Source organism: Falco biarmicus, chromosome 3 (assembly GCF_023638135.1).
Source record: "Falco biarmicus isolate bFalBia1 chromosome 3, bFalBia1.pri, whole genome shotgun sequence".
Taxonomy (NCBI): Eukaryota; Metazoa; Chordata; class Aves; order Falconiformes; family Falconidae; genus Falco; species Falco biarmicus.
This window is the reverse complement of record NC_079290.1, coordinates 66,802,420-66,825,540: the sequence shown is the minus strand read 5'-3', so window position 1 is coordinate 66,825,540 and position 23,121 is coordinate 66,802,420. Positions and strand designations below refer to the sequence as shown.

At 36.8% G+C, this 23,121-nt stretch overlaps 1 long non-coding RNA gene across 1 annotated transcript in view; it reads right to left on the bottom strand.

The window, feature by feature from the left end:
• Positions 1–5,629: 5,629 nt before the first annotated feature.
• Positions 5,630–23,121, bottom strand: part of LOC130146953 (uncharacterized) — a 41,102-nt gene continuing 23,610 nt past the window's right edge. Inside the window, exon 3 of the long non-coding RNA XR_008821055.1 lies at positions 5,630–5,717. This is a non-coding gene — a long non-coding RNA (uncharacterized LOC130146953). The remainder of the gene's footprint in view (positions 5,718–23,121) is intronic.

Genomic DNA, 23,121 nt, shown 5'->3' with positions numbered 1-23,121 from the left:
TAAAGTGACTGCCTACATGATGACTAGCTCTTTTCAAAACTATTGCTCCATTCAGAAACTTTAATAAGTATATAAATCACAGTCTTCCTCATAAAATAAAAAAAAAACCACGTTTGTTTTTAAAATAACACTAAAATTGAGAAAAAAATATAAAAATTATTGTATAGATGCACGAATTTTTTGAAGCAAGTAAATAAATCTCCAAATTTTATGTCTTTTGGGATAATAAAAACAGGCATTTAGTCTCTAAAATACTAATAACACCTAACTGTATACATAAATACAGCTGTACAGCATAAGAAATTACCTACATAGACAGAGATATGATTAGGAAACCTCTGCCATCTAGGGGATGAGTGCTCTGGGTAGATACAGACTTTTTGCTATGCAGGTATTATTTGCTTCGAGGCTAAAGTAAAGAAAGCTTTGATGCTGGAAAACCAGTGAAGTGAAACTCATGCTGCGCTCAGTCGTCATATGTGGCATCTGTGTGTGTGCTCAGGCTGTGCATGGTGTGGTACATGTGCACAGGAAAAGGAGGTGGGCTAATGCAGCTGAGAAAACAGAAAACTAACAACCATCAAGATTGTTGTATGCCTCCTGTTGCTCAAATGATGGTCTTTTTTTCATCTCACTCCTTGAGGATGTCAAGGTAGCCAAACAGAAGTAAGAAGGACTACTTTGGTGTATCATTTGTAGACTGGAGCATAAGATGTGATTTCATGACATTCAGCTTCACAAACAGGAAGCTTGAAGCCACAGGTGTAGGTTACTTGACTCATTTGCTTCCAGGTCACTTAATAAATACGCAACAGTGATACATTGTTCCAGAGAGTTTATACACTGAAAGCAGAAGAATCAACGTGAAGCAGTCTGTAGGCTGCACCATAATGTACTGAAAAGTGCTAGTTATTGTGCGGTATTATAAGCTCTTTTTTTTTTTTTTTTTTTTTTTTTGTCTGATTTCTCAGGACAACACTTGGCAATTAACCTCTGAAGTTGTGACACTCAGATGAATTTTTGCTTCTATGTCATTCTTATCCTTTAATTCACCATAGAGAAGATTAGAAACTCTTAGGCTTTCATTTGCATCACTTCAATCCTTATTTATTCTATATTCAAAGGCAAACCCCTGCTTTGTAGCAACCTTCTACTTATCTCCAACCATTTAACAATCTTCTTGGGAGCTTTGAATGGCATCTAGAGTAACAACAAGTTTTACAAATTGGAAGTCTTACTAACGAACCACAATTATAGGTTTATGAGCCCAAGGCAAACTCTTTATTAATATATTTGAGAAGTCTGCAATTGGTTTAAACTGTTGGTGGCAAGTTTGTGAAAGAAACGTCCTTCTGGGTGGTATGCTTTTCTGATGGATTACTGGCATGAAGTAGGCTCTTTTTAAAGAAATATGCTGGGCTTTCTGTTGTTATTTTTTTTGAAAGAGAAAATGTTATTTTTTAGTTCACTTACAAGCTGCATCAGCGTAATATCCTGCTAAGAAAAAAATCAATACTGAGAACAAAAGTATCGGTTGGATAGCTCTTCTATGCCTCTATTCTTTATGTTTGAGGCATCATTTTGGAGAATAAAATGAGCTCACAGGATTCTTAGCAAGTTCAAAGTGCAGGATAAAAGTAGCTTTTCCTTTTAAATACACCACAATGCACATAATTCATTTATTTCAATGTCCATCTATTTATTATCATAGTTACTCATACAATGAGCTAGATATGAGCTTTGGTTTAGACCATCTAAGTGGCCACTGTGTATGCTCCTAATCTATCAACTCTTAATTGTTTTCTGAACAACTTGTTGACACTGTTGGGAAAATAAATGTTTATTTATGAAGTTGAAGCAGATGCTCTAAATGAAATCAATGAACAGCTGGATTAGTATGTAGAAGGTATGAAAATTAACTGGTGAGCCACATGTACCTTGCATTTAAAAATATGAAACCCTTGCTTTTGCTTCCATCTTCCACCTTAAAGTTGTTAAGCACTCTTCCAAAAAGTGGACAAGAAAGAGAAAACAACTTTCTCTCTTCAATTTCCTGACATCTATTTCTTGCTGGTGGGTTTATCTAAGGCCCCTCAATGGTTTAACAAAATTTAAATATGATTTATGTTTTTTCTTAGAAACCAGATTCCTTTACAGTTGTAAAGTACTAAACTCTTAAATAAATACATAATTAAAACACTATTTTGGAGTTTCATAAACTGTTTTGCCTAACTGTCATTGCCAAAAGTATTATAACTGCTCTATAGCATTTCCTAAAGGGTTTTGAAATATTTGGAGAAAAGAAATATCCTGGAAGGAGCCAGGTTCTCATAACAGCACTAGCAAGACACAATGAAGTGACATGTAAAGAAAATGTTTTGCAAATATGGAAAAGTAATGAATTAAACCAGCCTTTACCTAACCTGTCTTAATTTTTGACCTGCTTAACCTCTGATAATTTATTTTGACAACTTTAATGTTCCCATAGCAAATAGATGATGGATAGAGTTTTGTAACACAGTCTAAAATAACTGTAGATGTTGAAGAGTGTTGCATAGAATTTTTATTAAGACATGCTTATAATATTATCTCTCTAAAAAAAAAAAGATTCCCAATGTATATTTGCCTCTATTGCATCTTGCCCCTGATTGCATGTATAACTACATTTCAATATGCCAGATCTTTCATCCTAATCTAGAATGAGCATTAACTGCAAAAATAGGGGCTCTTATCTCTGGCCTCCAAGTCAGAATCTCCACTTGGAGAGATGCCCCCAGGGACAGCACATCACCCACAGTGAAAGCAAGCAGGCAAGAACATGGGTTAACCATAGTCATGCTTTTAGCCTGAACAAACAGGCATTCATAAAAGTTGCAGGTCAGCTCCAGGAGATTTACAAAACAGACAGCAATGTTGTGTCTGAGAGGTGTTAAAGAAGGTGAGCAAAGCACTCTTGCTTTCAAGTTATTCCCACCACATGATCATCAACACTTCCCTTCACCCCATTGTCACAGCACTATCAAAACTAGCTGGCTGTAACAAGGCTTTTACCATCCCACCAGTTTAACTTCAATAAGTAGCTCCCATGCTTTGCCCCAGCACAGCCACCGATCCTCAACAAGGTTTCAAAAGTTCATCTACTGTCGATGCTGTTTCTTCAGCCTCTTCAGGCCAGTCCACCCTGCTTCTTGCCTCTGCTGCATCCAGATATTTCCTTTTCTGGGCTCCTCTTTCAGCAAGCCTCTCCTCATCCAGGCCCCTTCTCTCTCCTACATCTGGGGCACACATGCGCATGCTCACACTCTCTCTCCCCTTCCTTTGCTTCTTCTGGGTCTCTCTTCACTTAGTGCTCCTCCCCATACAGTCCTCCTCTTCCATACCCCTTAGAGCTATTTAACTACTTAGTAGGAACCATCCACAGCTGCACATTATCCACATCAGCCAACCCACCACCCCTGAAGCAAGCCCACAGCTCTATATTATCAATGTTAATTAATCTGCCTTCATTCCTCTATAATTCGTCTACACCCCACCATGTTCTTTGCTAAGCATCAGCAGCTAAAGGGCAGGTGCTTGCCACCCAGTGGCCCAGGAGAATGAAATAGGGGATAGGTGGGGACCTTTGTACTTGGCCAACCTGGTTGCCTTCTCAGATGAAAAAACTTGCTGAGTGGATGAGGGTAGAGCTGTGGTTGTCATCTGCCTGGAGTTTGGCAAGGGTTTTGACAGTCTCCCACAACATCCCCATAGACAAGTGGTCAAGCTCTCTGCTGGACAGATAGACCATCATTTCTGTAGAAAATGATCTAAACTACCAGGGTCAAAGTGTGAATGGTTCAAAGTCCCACTGGCAGAAATCAGATGTAGAGTTCTCCAAGAGTTTCTCCTGTGTCAGGTGCTGTTAAGTATCATTATAAATGATCTTGATGATGGGACTGAATAGACACTAACCAGGTTTGTGGATGACACTGAAGTGGCAGGACAGGCAGACAGTGGAAGGAAGAATCAGCATGCAGAGAAACTACAACAGGCTGGATAATTGTGTCAAGATTTGCATGAGGTATTACAGAGAAACACAAGCCCTTCACACCTGGGACAGAATAATCCCAAGTAACAGCACAGGCTGGGATCTGACTCAGTGGGGTCTTTTATCACTTTATAACAATCTTTGATTATATTAGAAAGAGAAGTGGCTGCTATATTTCTGTGTTGTGACTCTCACCTATCCAATCTCCTTTCCAAGTCACCATTCATGTAGACTCCCTCACACTATTCAGGACAGAGGAATAGAACAGAGTAGCTCTGGTGACCTGAGGGACCCCGAACCTGTGACTGTGAAAGGTGGAAGTCTTCCATGTATGCTGCTGTGCAGTTCTCTTTCCAGAGATGTCCTCTCCAATTCACTGATGCTGAGTCACATGCCCATCAGTGACTCAGGCATAAGCCCCAAGTCCCTAAGGCAGATGTACATCAACTGTTTTTCACCAAGAGAAGTGACATCAATTCCCTGATGGAGACTGTTGAGAGATACAAAGGGACAGAAGAGGCCAAGCTGTGATCTCTCAGGGAGAAAGATGGTATGTGTATCCTTGTTATGAAGGTGCTTTTAGACTCTGCCTTGTTTTAGACTCCTGCTGTCTTGGTTAGTGGGAGAAAAGAGCTCAGGGTGAGCAGCAAAAGGAGACCATTGCAAACTAGTGTTGAAGATGTCCTCATTCATAGGGAAAGAAGGGATGGAGAGATGAAAAGGGGGGGCATGATGGAAGGTATATAAAGAAAAGGAGAAGTGGAAAATGAAGTAAATCTGTAACAGTAATCTCTTGTTCATATACAGATATATATTAACCTTTCTATATTGGTCTCTCCACTGCCATACCTAATTATTAATGCTGGAAAGAAAGCAAGGACAGATATCTTGTTTTGGGTGGCTTTTTGCAGGCATAGTCAGGTCAGTTGCTTTTATTTAAAGTGTATCAGTTGCTTTTATTTAAAGTGAAACCCATAAAGATTTGCAAGAAGAAAAAATTAATTCCATGAAGAAACAGAACTCAGAAGTTCAAGATAGGTTTTAAGCACTGACAAAGTAAGAGGTTGAAATTCAGCAGGGGTAACAGAGCACTTTGTTTCCCAAAGTTTTATTTTGTTTTCTAAGTTTGTCAGAAAAAAAAGGAGAAAAAAAAAGACAAAAAAAAAAAAAAAAAAAAAGACCCAGTAAAAGATAATTTATTCATCATATACAATCTGTTAAAATTATAGCTAGTTCTGGTTCTACTAAGAATAGATGCTTAGCATAACTCTGGAATACCATCTAAACATGCTCCCTCATTGAAAAAGACAAAGGGTTAAAACAGTTCTCTTTAAAAAAACCGAGTGGAAAAGCAGAAGCTAAGAATTGTAAAGAATTATTTTCAAATAGCAAAGAAAAAAAATGAGGATGTAAAGGGAAAAAAAACCCTCACAAACCCTTGTGCACTGGAAGCATATGCAGTTGCATATTAATGACGGCATCTGTTATGTCCTGCCTCAAGTTCCTTTAACCACAGAATGTTACATAACCACTGTCAGGAGATTTAAAAGACTTCCATTAATTTGTGATGGCAGCAATTAGCAAGGAGGGTGTTAATACTTACTGGTGCTCAAGCTGTCAATTTCCAGCTATTTTTCATTTGGATGCTTTGTAAATTCTCACTGTTGTTTACACAAGGATATCACTGCATCTAGATAGAAAACAAAATTTTTCTTACTGGTGTGAGATACTCACCAGACAGCTGAAATTGTTTTAGGAACAGCTAAGGATATTTTGCTCAGAATAAAATCAATACTATCTATAAGTCAGTACATACAGAAAAACTAGGAGGTGCTTGTTTGATAAAGTATATTTCTGTTTGAGCCCATTGCAGTTCTTGCATGTTACATGCTGACATATGTGCCCTATGTAATATGGCAATGTGAATGGTATGAAGTAGATCTTGGTGAAATATATTTGCGTTAACATCTTTTCATAAGGAAAAAACATTTAGTAAGAATTGAAAGCTTTTTAATGAAAACACGCTATTTTTTTTACAAATAGATTCTTTGACAAGGTTTCTCTAGTCAAACACTGAGTTTGTGGTCAAGAAAATACAGTGACTTGAACCTACAGGACTTGAAGCTCCCAGACAGGAAAGTATTTTTTTCACGTAAGAATGAAACTCGGTAGCTGAGTTGACAACATTTCTATGTCTTACTTTAGAGTTAGCTCATCACATTCTAAGAAACATGGTGGAGGCCAAGAAACAGCACAGAACATCAAGGTATCAATGAAGCTCTCTTGTTATTTTCTATTACAGGTGATGCTCTGTCGAGGATAGCATAGACCCAGTCTCCTTAAAAGTTCTGCTGGAGGTGGCATCCAACATCAGGAAGCTGTAGTTATGCCGAGCTAAATACGTGATCATTTAACTTAGCAGATTTAGTCATCCTATTGTGGAATGCCAGTTCAGACTGGTTTTGAGATAATTAGTCATTTGATAAAATTACAGTATGGTCCAGCATCCTGAATCACTGGTGGTGTTTTGAAATCACTTATTAGTTCACACATCTATTATAAATATAATACTAGCCTATATTTAAAATATTTTTGTGTCACATGGGTCTGCAAATCCTTTATGTAGTATAAACATATGGAATTGAAGAAGTACATCCCCTTCTGGAAACAGAGGGCAGCAGCTGAGCTGTGCGAACCATGTTGTATAATGATAAAAGGAGAGAAATTTTTTCCAAGGAAAGCAAATTCCATCACCTACAAAGAACAGCTATGGGATCTTTTTTATGACCACAAAACCCCAAAAATCATAGAGGTCTTACTTGAAAGATCCATAACACAGTAAACTGCATGCTACTGGGTTTTTCTCTGCCTCAGATTAATTACTAGGTTAAACTGGCACTGTCCAAAATTAAACTTTTGATTCTGTGGAATTTATTTCATGCTTAGCATAAAAAATACTGTGATCTGTCCTAGTAATATCTCCAGGCTGCATTGCTTGATAACATTAGTTAATACATACTGAATTGAAAGAGTCCCCATCATCTGCAATGGTTTTCGCAATCTGTATTTAAATGTTCTGTGCCTACAGTATTCCAAGATAAGCAGAAATAATATTTCTTGGGTTTTGTGAGCCTTTTTTCCCCCACTGGTAAAATGCAATAACTTCCAATGCTCAGTTTTGACTATAACTACAAATGTCTTTTACTCCTCTGTGATCATCAGTTGCATGGCTAATAACAGCAGGAAATTCTGAATAACCGTAGAGTAAGAGGACACCTGGGGACAGGCAGCTAAATCAAACATATAATTGAACTGTGGAGCTCATTTTCAATGGATGTTGTGGATAACAAAAGAATAAATATGTGTTAAAAGATGTTAAACAAACAGAGGATTGTCTATAAGTCACTATTAAAGATGATGATCCAGATGCATTGTCCAGTTCAGAAAATTCAAGAAGTATTTTTTTTCTGATCATTAATAATAAAGGAAAGTTTCAAATAATTCCCTGTTTATTGTCCCTAATTACCTGCCTTTGGTAGGCAAAGGGAGGATTGTAGGTGGCCAAAGAAGGACCTTTGGTCTACTACAGACTCTGAAAGTACTTATATTCACTCCCTGGATCAGGTTCTCCTGGGGAGAACAACCATACATCAGCTGCTGTAGCGGTTGGGAATGTACCGCTTCTTACACCTCTTTGCTTCCTTCTTTGCAGCTGCAGCCCAGAAAGGGGAAGGACACAGTGCCAGCACTGATGGCTGTCATGACCTAAAAGGAGAGATTTAGGATGACCTCCTCCCCTTATGACCAGCGACCAAGTTTGTGATACCCTTGGACCGACAAGGTGAAACACCACCAACCAACCAGTTTTATGATATACTAATAGAAAATACAAGACGTGGTTAGATACAATAGCTCAATGGCGATCACTTTAACTGGATAAGCCAGTCCTGTGCCACATGTTGTTACTTAGATCTGGTCAGTAGTCAATAGAAAGACAGACAGGAGAGAAGAACGGGGTGGGGGAAGTGTAGAGAGAGAAAGTGAAATCATCAGCTGTGGATCCAGTGGTGTTTCACTGGTCCTCTTCACCCTAGGTGTCTTGGGGGGGGTCCCACCCATGCTTTCATTTACTTGCATTTTATGCTTTCCAGAGGGGACACTACATACAAAGCAAGAGTGGGTGTCATCTGTCTGCATGAGCTCAATGTGTGAACGGTGGTCACAGGGGGTCCTCATTGGTGGTCCTGAGGGTTGTAAACAACCCCTGCTCTGCACCTAAGCTGTTATGTTATGTTACCACAGCAGGTTTTTCCAGGAAGCACTGGACAGAACCCACCATTGCAAGACCTAAAGCCATTCCGTCCTGTACCCCCTTGTGGTTACCAAGTTAGGCAGTTCCTTTCCAATCTGACCAGAACAGCTTTGCACCAGCTCCACTTGAATTTGTGCACTAAGCAATGTTTCAGGCAATTATCAATATATCAGATCTTACAATGGAGGAGATGGTTCTCTGCTGTGTCACAGAACATGGCTCACAAACCTGCAGGACGTTAGTACTATACTACATAGTACTGTAGCATATAGTATTATACTATATGCAGTATTGTAATAGTATTTGGAGCCAGGGAGTTCTAAAGAACTGATGGTGCTGTGATGGGATCGAGCCACGGTTTCTCTGGGTGGTGAATGGGGAATATGAGTCCAAACATCCTTTTGCCCTCAGAGGTTGGTAAAGGGTAAAGGGTGTCTTAGAGATCCACCTTTGTTAAAACAGCGTGTGGGAGATACTGAAATATGAATTAAATTTGTTAATGAAGCCACATGCCCTTCTTACACTGATGTCATGCAGGGATTTAAAACTGTCCATCCTGTACGTCAAAGCACAGCACATGTTGATGTACTTTAATCTTATAGCTTTGGATATCAGTGTGTTGAAGTTCAATATGGGGGTATGCCCTTTGCATACCTCATGCGATACCAGAAGCTGACCTGGGCAGGCTAATGTTAACTTGAGCGATCATATCTGCAAGGAATTGGACATCCTGGATTGCAATGTAGACCCACTCACAGATAGTTGGGGAGTCAAGGCAGGCAAAAACTATTAATCTTCACAAAAGCATTTTGAATGTAACATACCTAAACACCACATACAGATACTGTTTTACACGCTTAATTTATTTGACTTAATTATCCTAGTATATCAGTTGTACAACAATATCTGTGTCGAAAAATGCTAAAGGAATGTGTTGATGCCCAGAGGCTAAAACTACATCTATACAGAACTATTTATGCCAATTGCATTAGATGCATGCTCCAGTCCATGTGGTGTTCAGACCAGCACATGATCACAGCAGCCTTTTTGGTTTCCAGGCTGTGAAGAATTACACCTAGTGTTTCCCTGGGGGATTCTCCATAATAGAGACAGGATACAGCAGAAGTACATCCCTGGCATTGAGAACTGCTCATGAAGATGGTGGTATTGAGGGTCCCACTGCAGGAAAGATTTCAGCTAACTGGAGTAAGTTCAGGGGAGAGACACCAAGACATAGAGGTCGAGAGCAGGGGGGCTGTAGCGCTTGCCTTGTGAGGAGAGGCTGAAGGACCAGGGCTGGTTCAGCCTGAGAAGGGACACCTTATAGCAGCCCCTTGGTGTGTGTAGGAAGGCTATTAAGGAGACAGAGATACGGTCTTCACACTGGTGCACCGTGAAAGGACAGGAAATAACTGTCATGACCTGGAACAAGAGAGGTCCTGACTGTGTATAAGGAAAAGCACTTTCTTCCTGCGGAGAGCCAGCAGTAGGACAGGCTGCTTAGAGAGCCTGTGCTGTTTCCAGCTGTGGAAGTTTTCAAGACCCAGCTGGACAAAAACCTGAGCAACCAGGCCAGACCTCAGAGCTGGCCCTGCTGTGAGCAGGAGGTTGGACTGGAGACTCGTGAGCTCCCTTCCAGCTGGAATTATCCTATGATCTTATGATCCTATAGGTGTAACCATTTCAAACGTAGTGACATTCACATTCAAATCCACAACTGAATCTGTTCAAACCTTGGTCTTACAGACATTAACCAGACTCTAATTTTAGCTGAATTTTTCAACCATTTTTCTGCAAAGAAAGAAAGGAAGGAAGGAAAAAAACCCCACTGAAATTCATGTTGATGTGAGAATTTCAAGCAGTGTTTCTATAATTCCATGTCCCTGAAAAGAAATCTTTGCCTTTGGAAGTAGTTGTAAAAATGGTGGCAGGCCAAAGGTAGCTCCTGAATGGATCCTGTCCAGAGTACAAAAGTATCTTGGAGGTGGAAGGCAATTAGGTTTTGCTCAGGATAAGCATAGCTTTTTAAGTCATCCTTCAAGGTGCATACTCAGATCTGTGTCCAGGATCTTGTAGACTAATATGTCTGCTTTCTGCAAGCTTCCAGTGAGTATTACATTCTCAGAAGCACTGCAAGTCACTGAGAATTTCAAAGCACTTGACAATGTTTTGCGTCCCTATAAATATCTTCTTTTCTTTCTTTCTTTTTTTTTTTTTTTTTAAGAAATCAGGGTAGGAAGAAACTTTCAAAAAAACATCAGCAAAACTAAAATCAAACCACAAACTGAAACAAAGAAAGACCCAAAACAACAATAAATTAAAAAAAAACCCCAACAACAACCAACTGAAAATGCTTTACTGAATAAGGCATACCCCTCACAAAGCCTGCAGAAATGTAACAAAAATTTCAAGTTGCTTCTGCCTCCAGATACATTAAACAGTGAGTATAGAGATTTATTTTTTTTGGATAAAAATCCTGATCACATTGACAAAAACAAGAATAGTATCCAGATTATACACTGTATTTTGAAACATTGTACTTCTACTTTTTATCCAGTACTCACAAGTTCTTAGTTCTTAAAATGTGTTTGGTTTTAATGTTACTATTTCTTTGGTGCTCCTCCTCTCCTATGTATTTGAAAATGTGCTCTGTAATATCCCAATTTTAATGCTCATAAATGTCAATGAACCTACCTTTTTGGAAAATGTGCTCTATTTCATATTAGTGTCGTGGCTTAACCCCAGCTAGTGACTAAGCCCCACGCAGCCGCTCGCTCACTCCCCCCACAGTGGGATCAGGAGAGGATCAGAAGAGTAAAAGTGAGAAAACTCATGGGCTGAGATAAAGGTACAGCAAAAGCCGCGCATGCAAGTAAAGTAAAACAAGGAATTCATTCACCACTTCCCGTGGGCAGGCATGTGTTCAGCAACTCCCAGGAAAGCAGGGCTCCATCATGGCTAATGGTTACTTGGGGAAGACAAATGCCATAAAGTTGAACGTCCCCCTCTTCCTTCTTCACCCAACTTACATACTCAGCATGACGTCATATGGTATGGAATATCCATTCAGTTAGTTCAGGTCAGCTGTTCTGGCTGTGTCTCCTCCCAATTTCCCGTGCCCCCCCAGCCCTCTCACTGGCAGGGCCTCAGAAACCGAAAAGTCCTTGATTTAGTATAAACATCACCCAGCAACAACTAAAAGCATCAGTGTGCTGTCAGCGTTACTCTCACACCACATCCAAAACACAGCGCTGCACCAGCTACTAAGAAGAAAATAAACTCTGTCCCAGCTGAAATTAGGACAAGTAGCGAAGAAAAATTAATTCAGTGGGAAAGGTTTGTGGTGGGTTTGCAAAATGCCATTATTTTATATATTAATAAAACTGGTGGAATCTATTTTTTTCTTTATTATATTTTTTTATTCCAATTCTTTATAAATTATTTGTTTTAATTTACACATACAGGCAATATACACACCCATGGGCTCACTGTAGCAATTTGGATAATTAAGTAAATTCTGTTTGCTTTTGAAAGTGTATTTGGATTTTTATTTTGATTTGATGTTATTTTTTTTACTTTATCTGACAGATATTGGCTTCAATTATTATTGTTCACTGTTTTCAAGACTTAAAAGTTCTGCAGAAAGCACGATATCCTTATCCATAGAATAGCCATCTGACGCACAGAGAGCAATGAATTCGAGCAATATATCAACAGTAGAAAATCTATTGCTACAAGAGGCTGCAGCCCAGTTTTAGGTGGAAGACCTTTTATTTAAAAGGATAGGTGTTCCCAGAATACAGCCTGAAGTACAACTATCCTTTGCAAGAAAACAATTCTCTTTGAAAAGCAAAGCACTCAGCTAGCGTTCAAGTAAGAATACATAATCAGGAGAAAGTCTGAAAAGGAGAGTACCATCCCTCCTGATTTTCACAGTAAACCTACTACAACTATCAAGTGCAGTTATTGATCTTTATTTATTATTGATTATTATTGATCTTATTATTTGTTCTAACCAAGACTCTCAATGGTTGCAGCATAAGTGCATGACTGGCAATACAATAGGTGTGATTCAAAATATGTCGCCTTTCTGCGAAGCAGCAGGTTATTTAAATTACCTATTTTTTCTCCATTATTCTAAAATATATTTTGTGTTTAAAGATGGCAGCAATATTGTTAGATACACCTTATTCATCTCAATGTAATGTGTACATCCACTGTAATGACCTACTGAAACATGATGGAAAAAACTGAGTATGGATGCTTTTATGTAAAGATACAAAGGTCGTATGTTGATGCATTAAAATTTCTATTACTCTAATTATAGACTCCTTTAAAAATGCAAAATATGCCAAAACACATGTATATAAACATTCCATATTTTCAATATAGGCTGGCTTCCATTTCACACATTACTGCTTTCTGAAAGCCTGAATTTCAAAATTTCTTTCATAACGGAATTTTAATCATAAATTCACTAATCTGGCTTTTAAAATCCCACCTCTGACCAAAGAGCAGTATCAATTGTAGAAGTCTCACCATATATTCACTGCCTCAGCCAGGTTAACCAAGCATAGCTATCCTTTGGAGAAAAAGGACCAACAAAAACCCCCAAACCCCCAAAACAAACAAATAAATGTAGAAGCCTGAAACACCAATTAGAATGCTCTGGTATTTTTCAAAATTCATTTAAATATATATATAAAAAAAGGTTCCTTTTCTAATTCTAAAGGAGATTTTTAAAAATGCAGTACTTTTTTTTTTTTTTTTTTTTTAATTCCAAGGTGTACAGAAGATCAAAATGTTTTGAATTTCTAAAATTAATACAAGAACAGCTAGGATTTACATAATCTTCAAGTTGTCTCTTGTCTTTGTTACCAAACTAGGAGAATAATCTAAAGGTAAAAAGCTTTTCTGATCAGTATAAATCCTGATAAACTTTTAGCCTTTCTTTAAAAGAAATAAAATTCATTGCATCTAAGAATACTTGCCCATTGCAGATATACACTAAAATTCCATGCCATCAAAGGTAGTTCTTTGTTGCTATTGTTGTTGTTCATACAGTTGTCAACAAGACAGACATGTAATTGACTAATACCTAGCTTTACTGGACTCAGTCCATCAAGGAATGCTTTTATTGCTGTTCTTTTATTTATTCTAAGTAACTGCTTCCTGACTTGTACTTTTCTTGATCCTCTTCTGGACGATGTAGAGCCTAGAAGAAAAAGAGTAAAAACAAATGGAATAGCACTGAGCAGTGCTATTGAGCTTCATTATCTTTTTTGAAGTGTGATGTACCACCAGCGGGATTTTTACTGCTTTAGGGAGACAAAGTATGTAGATATAAATTGCAAAGAAGAAAAACAGAATTGAGATTCTATGTATTCAGAAGGAAGAATAGGTAAAAGAAGGTAAAATAAAAGCAAAGCCCCAAGTAAATAGAAACATAAAACATTTTGCATGAATTTAATGTTTAAAGTTGAATGAAGTCATAGTCCTTTCTGCAATATAACTGCAGAGCTGACTGAAAATGGCTATTTAATTCTTAGCATAATTCAGACTAATTAATTTGTTTCTTATAATTTTACAGAGTTCTTTTGCAGTTCAGCACTTTCTGTATTTAGCTGTTTAAGTTGGTGCTGTGTATGACTGATATAACAATGAAATGTGAGCATTCCAAGTGTGAATAGATACAAATTGCCTTGTTAGTGGCTGAAACATCTGGCATAACATATTTTTACAGTAAAGTGAAGGTGAAAACTACATTTACATTTGTTGGTACTATCCTCCACCTTATTATTCAGTTTAGGATTTAGATTAGGCTAAAAGTACCATATTTTGCGAACAGGCATTAAAACATGCATTTCAGAAGGAAGAAAATGAACCTAGACCTGTGATTAAAGAAAAAAAAAAAAAAGTAGATATGTCAGCTACATTACACTGCCTAAGAAGAGAACTGGTCACAGTGTCCTCTTCTTACCACTTGCAGGCAACTGATGATAAATCTTAAATTCAGAAGGGGTCATAAAATCTCTATGCCACAAACAACAAACCACGTCTGACACTCTGGTAGAAAAACTGAAAGAGAGAAATTATGTTGTCTTACGGAACACAGTAGGAAAATGATATATTTTAAAAGATTTTGGTTCCCTGTGACAGAATAAACTTTGTTAGATGATGTTCTTAGGCAATAAACTATGCTACCACAACTCTACCATTGAGTGTATCATATGAATAAGAAAACATCTTGTTATTTTGCATCCTTCAAATGGCCACCTAAGTTATTACACCTAGCTATATATTTCTGAGGGGGGTTTTTTCAGGTTGTTGGTTTTTTTACATGCTCACAAACACACACTCACAAAAAAAGGAAAACTTACCTGCTTAGACATAATTTTACTTGTGGCTAAGAGTGTGGGAACTTCTGCCTGACTACTGAGGCAAATGCTACTTGTTCAGTATCTTCAGTCGTTTACTTCTGGTCAGTGGTCCCACTGAGCTTTTGCACCTGGCTGCCTTAGAAATGGCACTTCTGACTCTTTCAGCTTATCCAGAAGTAACTTGCTTGGAAGGTGGACTGTTTCCCAGTGACAGGAATTCAGGGAAAAGCTGAGACCCTCACCACTGTTCAACAATATTGAAGACAGAAAGCAAAGCTGTGACAGGGTGGATATTGGAAGCAGAGATCATGGGCTTGAGACTGAAGGGTAATGCAGTAGAAAGACACTGGAAATAGGATCTTTGATTGATAGCATAGAAACAGTGGGCATGGATCAACACCCCTCCTGAAACATAGCAAAGCATTTAAAAAAAAATCTGAAGAATCATCACAACCTCCTCTATACTTAGGTAAATACAGTAACCAACCCTCCAGGCAGATCTAGAAATGATCATGGAAGAAGTCACCTTGGAAGGCACAGAATTTAGGAGCTCCAGTTTCATCCAGGTTTATCCAATGGAAAAAAGGGTACGAACCTTCAGCATGTGTTCTTCTGAGTCCCTGCACTAGATACCTACAGTTATGTGGTGTAAATTTTTCTCCCACAGTATTTCTCTTTTCACACTTCGTTGCTGTAAATGGTTTTGTTATTAATTCTTTAGTAATGTTTTTTAATTACCCATTAGTACACTAGCAACTTCCCACATAGTAAGACTATGACTGTGGAGGACAGCAGAGGTATAGTCCCCTGGTTGTAATCAAGATGTATGAAAACAGGGGACACAAGGAAGCTCAAGTTAGCCTTAGGCTGTACCACACTTACTCACACGAATTTGTTTAGATTTATTTAGTTGAGGTTAGAAAAGAACTGCAGAATTTGGACAACAGTTTCTTACAGTTCAGCATTTTGAGAGCATTCTGTACTTCATGCCTAAAACTGTTTACTTTCAATTACAGGCTCACACTGGTGAACATTAGGGGTCATCACTCAGCCACTTAATTGTAGACAAGGCCCAAAGAGACTACTGTCACTTAAAAGAGTAACAGAAACAACAAAATTAGACTCAGATTGAAATTTGGCATCAGCCCAAGCATGGGAGGGAACCAGTTATCTTCGATGGATTGTGCAAAGCACCATTTATCTGGATTTGTAATGTACTACTTCAGGCAACTTTTTGATAAATTCACACTTAAAGGCTTTAGTGCTTATTCATATGCTTACACTGTCCATGTCATTCACAGTTTTAAAGATTAAACAAGCCTTAAACATCTTAAGGCATTAACAGTGGAAATAATTACTGTGGGCAACCTGAAATTTATTGCAATGATTAATGCCGGCTTGTGTATCACTTCATTCCTACATAAATCTTAAAAATAATACATGTAGAAAACAGTGATGTATCTTCCACTTTATTGGTTACTCTGGTATTTGCATCCCCAATGCCCTATGAAGTATGATTTAAGTGTCTTCTCTGATATCTGATATCTTTGATGAATCAAGTGACAGAAGAAGACAAAATTCTGCTTCTGGCAAACCCTGCGGTGGACTACCACTGAGTAAATGTGCTGAAGAGTAAGTGTGGCAAATTCAGAGAAACAGTCGCACTTAGGTAGTTTAATAATAATGAAAAAAAGAATGAGAGAATGCTCACAAAAGTCTGGTCTGGGAAGATGCTGAAAATACCCGTTTTATATGATGTGCTATGGATAGTGATGTAAATATATCTTCAAATAGCAAGCTCATCAGTGACATCTCTCAACAGAAACAGTCACGCACAGTGTTACGCACACAATTCAGTGTTTGTAGGCAAGAAGTTCAAGTTTTCACTATTTCTTGATCTCTGAATTTTCTGGAGCTTTATGGTAATTAAACATAATGCATTTTTACACTGTCATAGCCTTCTGTATCTGATTAGCTATGGGTTTAATATTTTTTCATCCTATTTTATTTAATTAGAACCGCTGTGTACATTCTTTCCATATTTTTATGAAACATATTCATTTGCAGAATGAAACATTTGCAAAAAAATGTGAAATATCATAAGTTACTTGTTTTGGATTCATAGTCAGAGATGTTTTCAACAGCTCTTTAAAATCATTATGACAATTATCATCACTGCATTACTAGCTAATTGGATTGAACTGATCCTTTGCAAATTGAGACAGCAATTATTTTTTTTTTCACAGCAGATATCATTAGCTAGGAGCAGAAGTGATTCAGTACCAGCCTGGAATCTGATATTCTGGTATGTTTTTAAACAACACATTTTATATATTCACAGTTGCTTGTGGATTCTCCAGTGACTCACCACCACTGGAACAGAATGATGAGTGTCATGACAGTGCAAGCACATGCTATCTTCTCTTCTCCATAACTGAACAGAGTGATTCTGGAGGAAGTTATTGGTGATAGCTCACCAGAGAACCTTTTAGATATTGGAATGATTGGTCTTTGGTTTCATACCAAAGATCTCTGTCACCTAGGAGAACTTAAATATAACTATACAAGAGGGTTCATGGACAGGGTAAACACAGCCAAACCATCTAGAAAGAGATTTTCTAATCTTTCTTACACTGATCAGGAAAACTATGTTAGAAAACATTCTAGCACACTGAATTTTAATGACATTAAATAATCCCAAAGGTGAGGATCACAGCAGCTCCATGTAAAGTGCTGTTTGGTAAAGCAATGTAGAGGAGATCTGCATGCTGCCCTAAGGCCACTGGACAGTCACCTGCAGGACTCTGGCTCATTAACATGTCATATAAATTCTTGTGAAGCTGGTCTGTTTCATGACCATGCACTTTAATAATTTAATATTAATATCCTTCTTGAATACTGTTATTTTTCTTTTTGTTGTTCCTTGGGCTGCTACAATTAGCAGCCTGCAGAAGAAAATGTGCATTTGTACATAACACCAGTTTTACACATCTTCACCTGTTTTTTCACTAGAACTTTATACAGTTCTTTAGGTCTTGTGCTAAAATTCACATGCATCTTTCAAATAATTTAATAGAACCAGATAGCTAGTTTGCAACGATATTCCAAAAAGCAAAGAGATTAAACCTATATTACTTTCTGTCTCTTGCTCCCTCTTGCAAGTATTTTAGCTTACTGTCCACTAATGCTTTTTATGTATATCTTTCAAAATGTGTAGAGGCAATTGGCATGAACTGAAACACAGGAGGCTCCATCTGAACATCAAGAAGCACTTTTTCACTGTGAGGGTGACTAAGCACTGGCAAGACAGGTTGTAGGTCTCCATTGCTGGAGATACTCAGAAGCCACCTGGACAAGGTCCTGGGCAACCAGCTGCAGGTGACCCTGCCTGAGCAGGGCGGTTGGACAAAATGACGTCCAGAGGTCCCTTTCAACCTGAGCCATTCTGTGATTCTGTGAATAGCTATAAGCAGCTCAAAACAGAGAAATATAGACAAGACAATAACTAACAAGAGAATAAAGCTAACCAAAACATCTGAAATCCTACAGAATATAGCTATCACATGTCCAATCAAGGTTGTCATGTCTTGCTTTAAAAGTAAAGTCAAATTCACGATCTTCAAAAATAAGGTATCTTTATTAATACTAGAAGATGTAAATCATTATACTTAATGTACCATGTTTAAGTGAGGAAGAACAAATCAGTTCTCAGACTATTTTATTAATATCCCTAAATTGAACTAATTTTTTTTGTAAGTATCATTTCCATAAATTAAATTAAAGAGAATAACAGCATATTGTAGAAGTTGTAAAACACATTTTTGGTTTTGGATTCAAATATGAAATTTCAGAGAGCTTGAGCCCTAACACACAAGTAGATTGTATGTATATAGCAGATCCAATACTGACAAAAAAGACTTCAGAAAATTATTGTCCTAAACTTAGAAGAAGAAAAATAATGTCATATAGTTCGTTTGAATTAGATAAAAAACATTATTAAAAAAAAGAGTAAAATTTAAAATTAAATTAAAGACCTCTCACAGAGTGCTAAAGAGTTGAATAATTTTGCAAGAACTGAAAATGCACAAGTGTAGAAGCACATAATCTAAGCAATCTTCTTTGAATAAAATTACCATATATACAGAAATCAGCACATAAAGGTTTTAGGTACCTGTAAAGAAACAATTCATAAGCAGATTTAGTGGTTGAATGAAATAGTAACAAAGAATTACAATAATCTAGCTAATCAAAGTGATTTCTTCATGAATTGGAAAATAAAACCTAACTCTGTGGAACACAGAGAATCACAGCTCGGCAGCCCTCTGCACACCCTGGGGCTCATCCCACTTGCACTGGTGTTCCACCTCCTCAAGACGGGTGTTTCCAAATCCCTATCATCTGCCAAAGCTAGTACAAAATTACTGGTAACAAAGAACTGTCTCCCAGTATAAGATCACTCCGAAGTCTTCCTGCCAGTCTTTGGAGACAATGTTCACGAACCATGGAATAAAAGCTATGTCATTATTCTTAGCAGTGTTAATTATGCATCTGTAAATAATAATAAAGAGACTGGCGCATCAATACCTGATATTAGTCATATGCTTTTTTTTTTTTTTCTTTCCTATTATCTTTTAAAATGCCTTCTTGTCTCATGGACTGTTAGGTTTTTATTAAGACATCATCAATAGGATGTGAAACGAGTAGTCAGAATTGCTCCCTAAGCATCAGCTACAAAAGGCTCGGCTCCTTTGATTAAAAACTGTATACACAAATAGATAACTCTGATGTAGGAACTATGGAACCTTTACCTCAGAACTCAAAAGGCTGACTGACAGCTGTGCCACATAAATCACTCTTTCTTCTTGGTCATTTTGGCACTGTTTCTTCAATAGAATTCATAGGTCTGGGATGCCTCTTTATTTACCTGACATATTTTGATATAGCCAAGCAAAATTTTATTTCTCAAACTTTGGAAAATGCTAGACTGTTAACTAAAGAGTTGGGGGTTTTTCTTATAAAAAAATATATCCATATAACTGTTGTATCCTCAAAAATAACTGATAGAAGCGGTACGGGTTTTGCAAGTGGTCAAAATGCAGAAATTCATTCTTTTTAAAAAAATGAACTTCTTAATTTTAATTCTCTATGAAAACTAAAAAGAGTTTAGAAACAATGTTTTGTAAAAGAAAAATTCTGGAAAAAACCTTCATCTCAGCTTAAATAAATTGAAGAGTTCTTTGATTACACTGAAAATCTTTCCAGTTTCTATGTTTTATTGTATCATTTACATAGCAAAATACATTGCAAGAGGCTGATTTTTTTAAAGAAAAGATGTTATAATTATGGAATGTTAATCATTATTTTTTTCTTCATGAAGTTTAAGGACTAGACATTTCTCCTGATATGGAGATGTTCATTGATATTGTAATAGTTGAATGGGTCAAAGACCATAGACCTCACTCTAAAATTTTAATTATATCTTTACTTCTGCCAGAATAAAAATGAATCCTTAGCTCCTTATCTGACATTTTTCTAATACTTTAGTATTTGAAGAGCCCCTTTAATTCCTGATATTATGTATTTTGATCTTTGTTTTTCTTCTTGCTTCCACTTCCCTCAATATTTTCTCTTATCCTTCTCCAAGTACCTGTTCCTCTCTTGCATCATTCAGCTACAATCACAGTGACTTGCAAAATTTTCTACAAGAAAGTAATATGAGATCAGATATACAGATACTTTCACACATGTATAATATACATGTATATACTATATATACATATAAACTTTAAATATGTCACTTAAAGGACAACGTCTTACTATCTTATTAATTATAGGTGAGATATTGTAACAAAATTTTTTGTGTCCTGTAATATGCTTGAACATTAGAAGTTTCTTCCCTTGTTTATGCAGTGTTTACTGTGTTTTGCATTCCATTTAAGCGTCAAGGCAGTAAGTTACATCACTGATATTAAGTCAGACCATATATACCAGCAATTTTTGCAGTATTCATCTTGTTTCATCGCAGGCTGCATCCACGGAATTCAACTGAGTTACTGCTAAGTGTGGAAGTACAGAATAAGAATAAAATCTATCCTTTGCATCTTTCTTAAAAAAAACCAGCAACTAATTCTTCATTTTTTGATCACATTAATTTCCCAGAAGCCTTAAATTAATATTAGGAAGACTTATGTGTCTGATTTATATCATATAATTCATAATTTATTGCCGACGGTATTTTAAGTAAGGAGAAGATTTTTATTTATTTTTGGTCTTGGTTTTATAAGTTTACCATCATAAACGGAAAGGACTGTCTTATTTTGCTTCATATTTTACAAACAATATATAGAAGTATCAGTCAATTACTAAACTTTAATTGCTTTCCAACACAATGTGCAAAAGTCTATATTAAATAATTATAAAGATTTACATATTTCCCTCTGACAGTTACTTCTCATCAGCAAAATCTCCTATCTAATCAAGATCTTTTTATATTTTCACATACCAAAAGGGAAAACACAATTTTGCTATATGATCCTTCAAATATTTATGCAAAAATCCTGAAACTAATCACAGGAAGAAGTAAAAAAAAAAAAAGGAAAAAAAATATTTGCAAAAAGCTATAGTGAAAATATTCATATTAAAGAAAGTTACAGACCTTAAAATACAATACTTCTTTATCCCTGAAAAAAAAATAAATGACAATCTGAGGAGTATGATGTTTGAGTGCTTGAGCAATACTGTGGTTTTACGTCAAGTGGCTCAATGGGGCTAATGTCCTATTTGCATAGTATAGGACAAAATGCAGCAGGTATCCCATGAGGCACCATTGCATTGGTAGGTGTTAAATAACCGTGAGAACTCACTCCTGCATAAAACGCCTCTGGTTTTGTGCTTAGACGTACAAAATCTGCAAAGCTAATTCAGTCTGTGTACTACGTCTGCTATAGTCTTTAGGTCTCATCTGTAGACCTCCCCAGTGTAGCCAAATCTATTCAAATAGTATGTTGCAAATTTCATTCCATACACATCTCAAAGAGATGTCAGTGAATATAAGATAACTAATATCCTTTTAGTGCTTTTAGACAAAGATGATGTAAATGAAGTTTTAAAGTTCTTTGAAAAAATATATTTTTTAATAATAAATATTTTTTTTTCCACACATCTTTTTTTGGTTTACTGTAAATATTTTCTTTTCTCGAACACCCTGATTATTTTGTTCTGTAGGCTTTTGACTTTTTTGGTTCAGTGATATCCTTGGGTTTTATTTTTTTTAATTCCAGAATTAATCACTCACCCATATTTTTCTACCATCAGTCATTTTCTGTATCACTGATGAATTTGGATATATTTCCTTTGCATTATATTTTGTTACATTTTTCTTATTTCTTAAGCAACTGAAGAGGAAGAACAAAAAAAACCCTACATAGTATATAACATCTTACATTTTCAAGCATAGCATTGATGCAAAGTCACCACCAATGTTCATATGCTGATCCAGTGATCATGTCTAATTATTCTGTTTATAGAATATGAAATGTGGAATATGAATTTGAATTGCAGTCAATATTTGTCTAAACACTCCACAAAACTGCATTGAATCTCACTGTGTAGTGAATGGTTTAATATATCATTTTTAAAAAAGAAGAGTAAAAGATCTTTAACTATTTCTCTTCTGTCTAGAGTAACCATGATGTTCCCCCTTTGAAAAGTGAAACTTGATTCCTAAAGCTGTACCTTGTAATAACAGTTTTGATATTTCCAATGTTTTTGATATATAGTCATTTATTTAGAGCAGGGGTCCTCAAACTTTTTAAACAGGGGGCTGGCACATGGATGAAGTGGCAGGCAGTCATGTGCGGCTGCTTGGTTTCACCCCCCAACACCTCGCAGGGGGGTTCTGTAAATACTGGGGGCCGGATTGAGGAGCCTGGGGGGCCGTATCCGGCCCATGGGCCATATTTTGAGGACCCCTGATTTAGAGGCAAGATAAAAAAAAAAAAAATAAGAAGGACTATGTAAACTTTTTTAAATTTTGTAATATTTTTGCCAAATGCACCAGAGAAAATACTCTTATGAAGAGCAATGTAACCTTGAAACAAAAAGTAACCATTACCCCTGTTTTTACATTATCACATACTGAATGACACTTTGACTGTCTGTCTCCAAATGACAGTAGCTTCATTTCACTCTGCTGATGTATGTGGTTCCAAAGAAGTTAAAGATCAGCAAGTATTTTGACTGCTATAATTCAGGAGCATGACTTCTTCAACTTTCAACTTGTTATATATGGTTGATACAGTTGGTTTTGCTTTGTTATTTGTTTTTAAATTAGAGTCCTAATTCTTCATTCAGGAGTTGAAATAAAGTTCTTAGTTTTTTAAAATGTGCTAAGCACCTACCTT